At 45.8% G+C, this 9,812-nt stretch overlaps 1 non-coding gene across 1 annotated transcript in view; it reads right to left on the minus strand.

The window, feature by feature from the left end:
- LOC122802491 overlaps positions 1–1,003 on the minus strand; it is a 3,781-nt gene extending 2,778 nt beyond the window's left edge. The window contains exon 1 of the ribosomal RNA XR_006364944.1: positions 1–1,003. This exon is cut by the window's left edge and continues 2,778 nt beyond it. This is a non-coding gene — a ribosomal RNA (28S ribosomal RNA).
- Between the last annotated feature and the right edge of the window lie 8,809 nt (positions 1,004–9,812).

A 9,812-nucleotide genomic window follows, 5' to 3' on the forward strand; every position in this document is an offset into this window, starting at 1 on the left:
CCGCCCATGTGGGGCGGGGGGATCCCACCTCAGCAGGCACTCACCAGCCCTCACTTTCATTGCACCATGGGGTCTCCTGCCCACCCTTGGACTCGTGCACCTGTTAGACTCCTTGTTCTGTGTTTTAAGATGGGACGGGAGGATCGCCGACTTCACCGCCGACCCTGGGCATCCAAGGTGAGCCCACCAGCCCGGTGGCAGGACGCAGTCGGGCCACACTGAGGGCAGTCTGGCCCAGTCGACAGTCCTGCTGGGAGCAAGGGGCCCCTCACTCCAAACACGAGGGCGGAGGAGGGTGCAGTGGCAGTCATCTCCCACAACCCTGGGGCACAGTGAGGGCTGATGCCGTGGGCTGTAACACTCCCCTCCATGGAGGGGAGCCACCTTCTGCATGGTCTTCCCGGCTGAACCGGAGCCAGTTGCGGTGCACCACCTCAGAGGAAGTGCACCCAACAGCGGCCGCCATGCCCAGGGACAGTCCCCCCCAGAGGGGGAAGGGGATCCACCTCAACCGGGCAGCTGGCGCGGCCGCCGGGTGAATCCTCCAGGTGGACCACGCAGTCCCCACCCATTTACCTCTGAACGGTTTCACACCCTCTTGAACTCTTTCTTCAAAGATCTTTTCAACTTTCTCTTACAGTACTTTTCCACTATCAGTCTTGTGCCAGTGTTTAACCTTAGACGGAGTTTACCACCCACTTTGGGCTGCATTCACAAACAACCCGACTCCGGGAAGACCTGATTGTGTTGTGCTGGGAGCTGCCACCGGCCTTACACCATCCACGGGCTGAGCCTCGATCACAAGGATTTGGGCCCCCTAGGCGGCGTCGGGGAGGCGGACTTCCGTACGCCACATTTTCCTGCGCCCGTCACCTGGGTGGGGATTCGGCGCTGGGCTCTTCCTTCTTCACTTGCCATTACTGAGGAAATCCTGGTTAGTTTCTTTTCCTCCGCTTAGTAATATGCTTAAATTCGGCGAGTCGCCACATCTGATTTGAAGTCATGTTCCAAGCATGTTCGCTGGGGGGAGAACAGCACGGGCCTTGGGGGTGGATGGACTACCCGTCCTCCCCTGGCCACCATGCACCCACTCCCCACCACAGGACTCCAGGCAGCAGAAAAGGGCAGCCGATACAGCCCCGGCACATGGGAACCAGGCAGGCGGATGTCGGGCTCCACCCCAGGAGGGCAGCCCGGTGGCGGTACCACCGACAGCCTCCAGGGGGTCAGGCCAGACACACACCTGCTCCCTCCCATCCTCAGACAGGCTTCCCGGCTCAGAGCAGTAGAGGACTCTTCTCCTCCATCCGCATCTCTTCCTGGGGGGACAGGGGGCACGCACCAGGCTCCCTCGACTCCCCGGCCACACCCTCAATGGGGGCCAGACAGCCCCAGGACACTCAGTTAAGAGGATTGAGGGAGCGCTGAGAGGCAGGGTCTGGGTCAGGTGGTAGCTCACCTCACGGCGGACCGCCAGCCCGATCCCAAGATCCAACTATGAGCTTTTTAACTGCAGCAACTTTAATATACGCTATTGGAGCTGGAATTACCGCTGCTGCTGGCACAAGACTTGCCCTCCAATAGATCCTCGTTAAAGGATTCAAAATGTATTCATTCCAATTACAGGGCCTCGAAAGAGTCCTGTATTGTTATTTTTTGTCACTACCTCCCCGAGTCGGGAGTGGGTAATTTGTGCGCCTGCTGCCTTCCTTGGATTTGGTAGCCATTTCTCAAGCTCCCTCTCCAGAATCGAACCCTGATTCCCCATTACCCGTGGTCACCATGGTAGGCACAGATAGTACCATCAAAAGTTGATAGGGCAGACATTCGAATGTCACGCCGCCGCCACGAGGGCACTCGATCGGCCCAAGTTTATCTAGAGTCACCAAAGCTGCCAGACCAAGACCTGGATTGGTTTTGGTCTGATAAATGCACGCATCCCCGGAAGTCAGTGCTGGTCAGCAGGTATTAACTCTAGAATTACCACAATTATCCAAGTAACTGTGGAGCGATCAAAGGAACCATAACTGATTTAATGAGCCATTTGCAGTTTCACTGTAGCATCTATGTGCACCGAGACTTGCATGGCTTAATCTTTGAGACAAGCATATGCTACTGGCAGGATCAACCAGATAGGAGCACCTCAGCAGGTAGGCAGAGAGGAGGGGCCAGAGCCTACACCTCTGCCAACAGGAGGGGTACCTCTCCCCAAGGAGGGGGCACCCCGGGTGCTGGTCGTGGACCAGCAACTGTGACCCTGGAGGGCCACAGGCCAGCACAGTGTGCATCAGTGCTCATAGCCAGAGAAAAGTGGGAGAGAGCTCCCCACCATGCTTCAGCTGTGCACGGATGTGGGGATGGTGGCCATGTCATAGGACTCCATTGTCTGGTCCAGGGCTCATCAGTCTCACCTAGACTTCCACACTGAGGGGCATGGAGTGCTCCACACCTCCACCCACACCTCGTTCCCAGGGTGGAGAAGCTCAACCCACAAGCCGTGACCCACAGAGCCATGCTGTGGGGGCTCTCCACCAGTGGGAGTCAGTCATCCTGATCGATCGATGGACAATGGGTAAGGGCACCTCAATCCCACATAGACACTTGGCAGGACATCACCCAGGGGTGGGACATGGACTCTGACAGGATACCCCATCTTCCCTCTCCCTGGGCTGGGACCCAGACTGGGGCACTCACACTCACGCATTTTGACAGAGCATCCCGTTGTCCTTCAGCTCGCAAACACTACCAAATCATTCCAGATCACACGTGCCCACCAGCTCTTCAAGGGCATGTACCTGCAGGGTGCAATTGGCCCCACAGAACTACCCTTGGCCGCTGAGGGGCAGATCCACTCTCATACAAACTTCAGGCCGGGAGGAAGAGGCACATGATGGCACCTCAACCCCACACAGACACCTGGCAGGACATTCTCCCCCAGGGCTGGGACCCGGACTCACAATCTGATGAGACAGCCCATCTTCTCTTAGCTCCTGGAGGCTGCCAAATCATGCTGGATCATGCGTGCCCACCAGACAATCAGGGAAGAAAACCTGCAGGGTGTGACCGGCCCTGGAGAACTTCCCTCGGCCACTGAGCAAAAGATCCGCTCTCATACAGACTTCCAGCCAGGAGGAAGAGGTCCATGAGGGCACCTCAACCCCACACAGACACCTGGCAGAACATTCTCCCCTCAGGCTGAGACCCGGACTCACACTCTGAGACATCCCTTAACTCCTGGAGGCTGCCAAATCGTGCCAGATCATGCGTGCTGGCCAGGCAATCAAGGGAGCAAACCATTGGGGTGCGAGCTCCCCTGCGGAACTCCCCTCAGCTGTGGAGAGGCAGGTACGCTTTCATACGGACTTCCAAGTCCACCTCCTTTCCGATCCAGGGCTAGTCTGGGGACTTTGAGATTTTTCGAGAATGCCTTTGAGAACGGGGCGAGGTCAGATGCCTCTGCCTGGCTGGGAGGTCTCCAAGCCTGCAGGCCTCCACATGAAGCTCCCTTAAGGACTTCCATAAGGGCCTACCATGGCGACCCTCACCTTCCGCCCTGCAGAGAGATCTCTTTACCTGGCTGTAGCCCAAGGCTTGCCTAGGGGACCCCACCACCTCCATGTCCCTTGCAGGCTGCCAAACCATGCCATGTCCCTGTGCCCTCTGAGCCTCTCAGGGGGACCTCCCTCCGATCCCGACCACTCTCGTGGAACTCCACTCAGCTGCAGAGGGGCAGGCACGCCCTCATCGGGACTTTCACGTCCCCCTCTTTTCTGGTCCAAAGCCATTCTTGGGACTTTGAGACAATTTCGGAATGCCATCGGGTACCGGGCAATGTCGGACGCCTTCCCCCTGCCTGACAGGAGCACTCCTGGGCCCACAGCCTTCCACCAGATGCTCCCTTGGGGACTTCCATTCCACTAGGGGGGCATGATCTGGACCCTCCCACACAGGAGGGAGTACTCTCTGCCTGGTCCCTTTCCACCTCTATCCCCCTTCCAGACCTCCATCCTGCAAGTGACTGCGATTTGGACCCCCTCACACAGGCAGCAGCTCTCCTAGCCCAGCTGTTTTCCACCTCTCTCTCTCTCTTAAGGACTTCCATCGGGGGGTCTTCCACTTCTACCCAGGTGGGAGAGCTCTTTTCCTGTGTTACATACCATATTTCTTGTAAATAAGACCTAAGCAGAGAATAAGGCCTAGCATGATTTTCCAGGGTGGTCATGATATAAACCCTATCCCAAAAATAAGCCCCAGTTAAGCTTGTCAACAACACACAACGGATGTGTTGAATTATAAAATAATATTATTGACACCCATTGACTGAGGTTATCATACTCTGCTCACCATTTTTGGACCATTCGGACACCCAACTTATTCTCTTTGCAGAAAGTCATAAGATTCTTTGCCTGGGAGTCCTCCACAATTCTTACTGTAACCCTAACCATCACTCACACTTGATGGTTGAGATCCTTGGCCCATAAACACTGGCAGGCATATTTTGATTGATCAACGTACAGACAACGTGGGTAAATCATGCGCACGTGATAGTGCATGGTTGTGGGTTTGCCTTCTCTTTGTAAACAGCATCATTTTGTGTTGCCACTCCGGTCTTGTAAGTCTTCAAATTAACCCCCCCCCGACAAGATGAGTGAAAAAAGAAAGAGCTATCCCGTCGCGTACAAGAAAGGAATAGTGGTGGACTCCTGGGTAAAGAATCTGATGGCTTTCTGTGAAGGGAAGAAGTTAGATCTCCGAATGGTCTGAAAATGGAGTGCAGCATACGATAACCTCAGTCAACAGGCCAACGAGGGAAATGCTAAGAAGTGCAAGTGTGGATCAGGTCAGCAACCATTATTTCCTGAGCTGGAAGATATCATCTGTGAGTGGATTGCTAACAGGAGAGCAAAAGCTTTGGTTGTGAGCAGGGCTGATATCCAAGCTTTTGCCTTGCAATGGCACCACAGTTAGAAGTATCTCCAGAAGAATTCAAAGCATGACAGCATTGGCTGGATGGCTTCCTTCACCAATATGAACTGTCTCTAAGAAGATCAACAACACTGTTCAAGCTGGAAGATACTGAAGTTATTAAATGTGCACTTGCATTCAAGTCCTTTGTTGATGGCATTGACTTTTCTAAATACTAACTCTCCAACATGATTGCTATGGATGAAACTGTAGTGTTTATGGGCCAAGGATCTCGAACAACAATTGATCAGAGAGGTGCCTCGTCAATCTACATTCCCTCCACTGGTTAGAGAGTGCACATGTTACCTGTATTTTGGCAATTCATCTAGATGGAAAGAAAATCCCACCTGTAATCATTAGTAAGGGCAAGAAAAATAAGACTGAATGTGTTTCAGGCATTTACATTCTTGAAACTGAAAAAGCCTGGTGCACACAAGCAGCTATAAGGAAGTGGGTCGATGTAATGCTGCCACTTGTTTTGCAAGGTGGCAAAAGAGGTCTGCTAGTCTGGGATTCAGCCAGCACTCACCGCACTAAAGAAATGAAGAAATTCCTTGCACAGAGAAGAATAGATCAAATAATGATTCCCGCAGGAATGACTGCCTATCTCCAGACTCTTGATATTGCAATAAACAAGCCATTCAAGGACCATTTGCGCATGGAATTCAATGACTACACTGAAAATAGAATGAAGAGAAATCGGCATGGAAACTTTGTGAAGCCTAGCCTGCAAGAGGTCGTGACTTAGGTGAAAAAGTCATGGGATAAAATCACTGACAGATGTGTTGCCAATGCACTACGAGCAGGCTACTTGGACAAGCAGTGCTCATTTAAGGAGAACTCAATTGCTAGGCATGACAGATTGGGGCCAATGGTTCTACAGGAAATGGAGTCACAAGAAATCCAGGTCAAAGTTCGGGGGTTGGATACATGACAATGTTCCAGAAGAAGAAGATGACATGACTGTATTTGAATAGCTGTGAAAGCCAAGGTGCAGATATTCTGAAGTTGAAATGTTTGGTGCACTGTTTATGTAGAATTCTCACACAACTGTTTTAACGCATTAGAACTGTGGTCCAATAACAGACAAGTATGAAATAAATGTAAATTTGTATACATGAATAAATGTCAATTTTTGTACATGAATAAACGTCGATTTGTGTTCATTAATAAATGTTGATTTTTGTGCATGAATAAATGAATAAAGGTAGATTGTTGGACAGTGTGGGTAAATAAGGCATCCCCTCATAATAAGCCCTAATGTGTATTTTGGCAGGGGAAAGAGTATAAGACCCGGTCTTATTTTCGGGGAAATATGGTAGTAGATTGGTGTTTGATGGGTTGGTCATCAGCCAGGCCTACAATTCCCCATTAAATGCACATAAGGCTAGGTTATGATTTGCCACAACAAGTTATCTTTCCAGCCACCAATAAACGTTATCATTTAAATGTACCCTGTATGACAAGACGTGTATGCCACGTCATTCCTTTGAAGGCAAGCTAAAAAGTTATAAACCTTATGATCAGGACCCTGATGCATGAAAATCACTCTGATTCATTTCTGTTTAGGTCTGAGTGAAATTATATCCTTTTGTAAAATATGACATCAGCTGCAAGTCTGATACCCAGCTGTAAATAAAAGAAGCATTCATTTATTATCTGATACTCACTTCATTCTACTGAGGTTCTCAGAGGAGATAGACAACCAATCATTGATCTGACACCATTCCATCAGGGAAAAAAACACATGCACACACATCCTACAAATGTGCATGACACACACACACACACACACACACACACACACACACACACACACACACACACACACGCACACACACGCACACACACATGCATGTGTGCACAAGCACGTGGATTCACTCACACACAACCTATATAGCAGCTACAGACAGCTTTGAGAACCAGTTCCCATAGCAGAATGCCTTTGAAATGTGGGAAGAAAGCAGACAATGTGGTGAAAATTAAAAAGGATGCAGGTAGGATACGCAGATTCCACTTAGAAAGCACCCCAGCTGGAACCAATCCTGGAAAACTAAGTCCTGTAAGACAGCCATGTTAAGTGTAGCAACACTGTGCCACCAAAATGGAGTAGAAATACATAATCTATGACTCTTCATACATTATTTCTTGTTAGGAAAAAATTGAGTTTATAACACCGAGATACAGTACAACAGGTTATAAAAGTGCAACAGCTGATTTTTTACCTGCCTGCTATTCTGTTCATTAGTATTAATACTCTGTTACACCTATCTAAAAATTCTGAAAATTTCTAATACTGTCAGATACATCTGATATTCTTTATGTGAAAGAAAACCAGTTTCAGCATTAATATTGTCCTGTAATAATTAAAACTAAGTATCATAAGATATTCCAAATGGCAGTTTATTCACATTACTAATCCAAGGTACAACCATAAGATGATAATTGTTAATGATTCAAAAGTCTTTCAGATTGCATGTGCTTTAAAGTACTGTTTGTACTCAAGTCTGGTGTTATTGGCATTTACCCCAAGATGATTACAAATGTGTTTAAAGACAATTCTGAGAATTGTCTTTTAATAGTCAAAGTGGGATGGCTTCCAGTAGGGCTTCTGGAATATCCTTATGGGTCGCTCATTCACCATCCTTAACCTGGGTGTCACAACATTTGATATCGCATAGTCCACACTGCACATACATGTGATGTCCTGGTGTCAGTTATATTACCTACCACATATAGGATTGTTGCATCATGCCAAGTCATGGACGTGCATTAGCAGGTGCACAGACAGCACTGGTCTCTAAAACTTTTCCTTAGTACAAGATAGTAGGTCATCTGACCTTACCGAATCCCTATGAGGGTTTTTTTTTTCCATGACATTGTGTCACACAGACTATACTCAGCTAGGGTTCAGAGACATATGTATGTATAGTGTACACTGTATTATAGAAAAGTCATAAATGTTCCCCAGGTTATTCTGCATAGTCTTTCTAGACAAAGGGAGTAAACACTCCTTAATTACATGATAATTTAAGGGAGTAAACACTCCTTAATTACATGATAATTTAAGGAGTTTATTTGGTTAGACTCATAAGGATCCTAGTCGCTTCTTTCCAATATTGGCATATGATGCTATGAATTATATAGCACTGGCTGTACTAGGATATAACATAAACAGCACAGTGCTGAAAATTCTCCAAAAATAACAGGCATTGAAATGTTTCCCTGACATAAGACCATGAGAGAACTGCAGAAGAAATAAAAAATGCCTTAATTAAAATCAGCAATAACCTATGAAAATTGATAATACTGAGAAAAAACTATCAAGATACAGTAATATTAACATTTGTGGAGCAACAGAAACAGGTAGTTCTAAGAAAATAACATTGGCCACTTAGAGGTAGCCAGTTTCTCCAATACTAAGGAAAAATGCAATCTGATATTAATCTTTTGAATAGCTTTTACTATTGGAACTTAACAGTGTTAAGATAAACGTGTCTTGTACATCTGAAACTTAACACTGTGAGACATCTGCTCATAAAATGCTTTTCTAATCCCTGGAAAAATAGAACTATGTATATCTAGTATTTAAAAACTGTCTTCACAATTTTTTTCTTATTAAGACACCCAGGCCTATTTTTTTTCAGTTTTTCCTCATACTTCATTAAAATTATACTCGGCTAATTCATCTCAAAATCTGACCCTATCCATGCCCTATTTATGCAGATGAACTTTATAGTTACCTTTTACTTTGTCAGAATAGCATAACCATGCTACAACCCATTCAACTTTGTTGTCAGTACAGTACTTTCAAAACCTCTCATCCTTTAATCACTTGTGTTTTGTTGAGTAAGTATTTCTTTAGACATTATGCTCTTAAGCATTATTCTCTGCACTATATATTTTTACTTATTCATATTTTACGTCTGAAAAGCATTTCAAATACAACATTCTGTATATGAGTGTGTGTGTGTGTGTGTGTGTGTGTGTGCACATATGTGTGTGTGTGTTTGTTTATGTGGGTATCTATATATATATATATATATATATATATATATATATATATATAGAGAGATATATATATATATATATATATATATATATATATATATATATATATATATATATATATATATATATATAGATATATACCCACATCAGAAATAATGAGTAAACCTTAAACTTGTTTGGCAGCCCATTTAGGAGCCACTGCAAATGTTTGAAGACAGCTTTAATTAATAAATGCTTCCTGCCTCAATTTATTTTCTTCCCTAAAGAATATAACTAAGTTGAAGGCACTTATATTCATAATTTATTTGATATATTACGATACAGCTCCAAAAACAGTGAGCCAGATCAGTTACAGCACTTTTCCTTATAATCAGCTTTCCTGCTGTTTGGAAGTCATGCTCCATAACATTTCCAGTTTAGTATAATTCATGCTTTTATTATTGACTTTAGTACAGCTGAAAGGATGGTGCCAAGGATTTTGTCTAATAGACTGAAGCAGAACTTCCAGCTCCCTGCTGAAATTTTATGAGCCTTTTATGTCTTTTGGATAACTTTGGTGAACTTGTTTTAGAAAGGTATGATATTTATTTGCACTTGTGAATGATTTGCACTTCATTACTCTTGTTAGCCTTTGCTCTGTTCCCTTGTTCTTGGACACTTTTCTATTTGATTTAAAATATTAGGAAAATTTTTAGTTTGAAGAAAGGAGCACTTTTCCTTAGATAAAGTTGCTATGAGAACATTTATCAAAACTTACAGAATACCTTTCAAAGAAAAGACCAACTAATCTGGTGTTGTGTAGCACATGATAAGCAGGTAAGATCTCAGAAAGAAAA

The sequence above is a fragment of the Protopterus annectens genome, chromosome 1.part0 (assembly GCF_019279795.1).
Source record: "Protopterus annectens isolate FY-2018-M chromosome 1.part0, PAN1.0, whole genome shotgun sequence".
Classification (NCBI taxonomy): domain Eukaryota; kingdom Metazoa; phylum Chordata; order Ceratodontiformes; family Protopteridae; genus Protopterus; species Protopterus annectens.